The sequence below is a fragment of the Triticum dicoccoides genome, chromosome 3B (assembly GCF_002162155.2).
Source record: "Triticum dicoccoides isolate Atlit2015 ecotype Zavitan chromosome 3B, WEW_v2.0, whole genome shotgun sequence".
NCBI lineage: Eukaryota > Viridiplantae > Streptophyta > Magnoliopsida > Poales > Poaceae > Triticum > Triticum dicoccoides.
Window position 1 is genome coordinate 297,088,859 of NC_041385.1, and position 3,676 is coordinate 297,092,534.

The 3,676-nt window shown below is 43.5% G+C and overlaps 1 non-coding gene across 1 annotated transcript; it reads right to left on the reverse strand.

The window, feature by feature from the left end:
• Window positions 1–391: 391 nt before the first annotated feature.
• Window positions 392–502, reverse strand: LOC119282905. Its single transcript, XR_005138935.1, has one exon. It is a non-coding gene; the product is annotated as a small nucleolar RNA R71 (small nucleolar RNA).
• Between the last annotated feature and the right edge of the window lie 3,174 nt (window positions 503–3,676).

Below are 3,676 nucleotides of genomic sequence, written 5' to 3' on the forward strand. Positions count from 1 at the left end.
CTGGTTGTTCTATAGTTACACTTGGTTAAGATATGGCATTGCTTCGTGATCTTTGGATGCCAAGTAGTCAATGTTATATCACAGGACCGGTTTGGCCAACTATTGAGGCAGAGAATTTTTAGATGAAGCCTGGTCTTATTGCTTTGGTTCAACAACAACAGTTTGGAGGACTGCCTACTGAGGATTCCTATGAGCACTTACACCGAGTCATGGAGTATTTAGATACAGTCAAGTACCATGGAGTTCCTCAAGATGCAATCATGTGCAGGTTGTTCACATTCTCCCTCCGCGATGATGCTCGTGCTTGGTATCGATCCTTGCCATCAAGGTCATACAGTTGGAATGAGATATCGCGAGCTTTCTTGGATAAATATTTCCCACTACACAAGCAGTCCGCAATTCGAGATGAGATCTTCAATTTTGTTCAGCGTGAAGGCGAGAGCTTGTATGATGCTTGGGAGAGATACAGAGCCTTATTCAGGAGATGTCCTAATCATGGGCTCGAGAGATGGTTAGAGATGCAAATATTCTATAGAGGATTGACTTCGGACACTCGAGCTTACGTCGATATGGCAGCGGGTGGAGCTATTACAAACAAGACACTTGATGAAGCTTTTCTGCTGATTGAGAGCATAGCTTTCCACCAACTTCAGTGGTACAATAAGAAGCCCACGTCTGATTCATTGGTTTGCTTGCAACAAATCACTACACCTCAACCACCAATTCTTACACAAAAGCCCGAGACTCTATCTCAGTGTGACAAGGTTGAGCTTGCATGGATTATATTTGACGATGATGACACCATTCTAGTTGACACACACGCTACAGATGATATGGATACTAGTGTTGGAGATTCGGTTTTGCATTGTGATGATTCTTCCATGGATGAGCCAGAGCTGCAGTTAGTTGTTTTTGATATTGAGGAGTCAGCTTTAGTTGATATTGATCATGTGCTGCTAGAGCCAGATATGGAGAAGTTCACCTTCGGTGATGTTAGCCGCATTGCTTCCTCAACACTTGAGCCTGAGATGGAGAGCTTCATGGTTGATTATGATGAGGTGGATTCAGATGTCAAGGAGCCAAGCTCTACTATTTCACTTGTTGACATGAGTCCAGTGGAAATTTCTACAAGCACACCTCACTTGGTATCTTCAATTGAGGTAGTCCTGAAGGTTCTTCCTAACTACCTCAGGTATGATCTCAGCTTTCTTGACAAGATATCCCATATCATGGATACTGCCTATGCAACATGCGGTCTATTGATGATATCTATTTGTCATATGCTTAGATATGCTTATGTGATAGGATACTCTATTGATGACTTAGAGGGCATTGTCCCTATCATTTGTATTGGCTTGTTTGTTGAGTGTTCTTTCAGGTTTACGCTTGTGTACCATTCATTGTGGGCTGACCAAGTTTGAGATGACATCCCATGGGATCCTGGTGGACTCAAAGCATGGTGATGAGGAGAAGCAATGGGGCACACACGAAGAAGAGTGAAGCTGGAGCATCCATAAGGAAGGAAAGGAGAAGAGCTGCAGTTGGTGAGGTGATCAAGCGAGTGCTACTTCATTAAGCCCGGTGAGCTGTTTCATGACCCATTCTGAATATCATAAATACATGCTGGATTCAATTGCTAGTTGGGTTGCTTGAGCCAGTTATTACTTGTTGTCAAGCTGAATCTCACCTTTGGCATTGTGCTTGATGTGAATTTGTGAACTTGATTTTTGAATGCCTTGTAAACTAGTGATCTACACCATGCATGCTTTGCTAAAATTAGTGAGAACTACTAGTTTTGAGTGCTCAAATCCCTAGTACACTAGAAAACTTCGTCATTTTCTGCATTTACCATGATACACCTAGATCACTACATTTAGATGCTGAATTTGTGCCAAGTGTCTTCCCATTGAGAGCAATCACCTAACCACTATGGATTAGCATGCTATGTTCCCTGGATCGGTAGCATGTGAACCAGACATGGAGAAGTGATGATTCCTATTTTTGTTCTTATGCGTTGTTCATTTAAGATAAGTAATAATGAATATATAAGTCTGGTCTACCTACAGTAGCATGTCATGTTCCCTGGATCGGTGGCATGTGAAATCTGGTAGCTTGGACAGTAATAAATTAATAAAAATGTAATTGTCAAACCAGGTGTATACCATGTTCTCGGGATCGGTGGTATGTTCCTTTGGGGAGACAAACAAAAAAAAACTAATAATTGGTCGAGCCAGGTGTATACCATGTTCTCGGGATCGGTGGTATGTTTCTATGGTGAGACTAATAATAATATAATCATTGCTTTACTTCTGCAAATAAGTGATTTTAATTCAAGCTCCTTTTGTTCTCAGGATCATGCTCTCTTTAGGAACCTTTTTGGCACAATCAACATTTGAATTTGTTGATCCATTTTTATCATTGTAAAAGTTTAAAATGATTGAGTCTACTAGTATCCTATTGCTTTGTAGCACTCTTAACCATTAATTTTCATTAGCTAAGTCCAAAGCATGCTTTGTTTGGAGATCTACTTCATTGGGACATTCTCCAGTCAGCTCACTGTTCATTATCTAGCTCCTGTCATATTCCTTTGCTTGAGGACAAGCAAAGATTTAAGTGTGGGGGAACTTGATAAGCACATTTCATATATATAATTTTGGCATACAAATATACCATTTGTTGAGTTCTGACATTAATTTTTGCTATGAAATACTAAATATTTGAATGATAATCATATAAGAGCATGTTGACTAGTGAATTGTTTCTTTTGCAGAAAAGTGCGAGAAGGCACTATAAACTTCAAGATTCAGTCGATTGCCAAACGCGATGAGACTTGGGGCTGGAACGAGAGAACGAGGGACCCGAGCAAGAAGAAAAGAAGTATCCAGGGGCAAGCTAATGTTGGAGGATCATCTTGAGAAGAAAGGAAGCAGGAGGGCAAAAGTGCAAAAAGGCAGATCTGGGAGGGGATCAAAATCCCTAGCCACATCTCCATTGCAATCGGGGCCTGGCTACCCAATTTCTCCCTCACCCCTCCTTCTCCTACTCCGGCCGCCGCCACAGCTAGGCCGGCGTGGTGGCGTGCCACCAGCTCCACCGCGCCATCTCCACCACCCACCACACGCCACCAAATCCATCCACCATCGCCACCATCTCCAGCCACCGCCGCACCTCGCACGCCCGACCAGACAAGAGGGTCACGGGCGTCTGGTCCTACGCGTGAGCGCCCCCGTGCTGCTGATCTTCTTCTCCTCACCACACTGCTGCTCTTCCCGCTCCATCTCTGCTGCTGTTCTTCTTCCCCTTGCTGCTGCTGCCTCCTCTCCGTTGCATCTCCCTTAGCGCTGCTGCTACTCCCTCTCCCACAAAACTGCTGTTGCCTTCTCCTTCTCCTACACCAAACCCTGCTGTTCTTCTTCTTCCTCTGACTGCTGGTGCTCTTCTTTACCTCTCTCTTGCTGCATCTTCTCTCAAACACCCCTGCTGTCCCTCTGCTTCTCTGAACCTTGCCTCTGCTTCTTTTCTGAACCTAAACCCTTGCTGCTCTTCACTTGCTGTTGTCTTCTTCACCAAACTGAACCTACTGCAATTTCTCTCTTTGTAACTCTCTGTAATCTCTATGTATCAGAGATGTGTTAGACCTTGTGTTATTCAGACTTGTGCTAGCACTTTTGTTGAT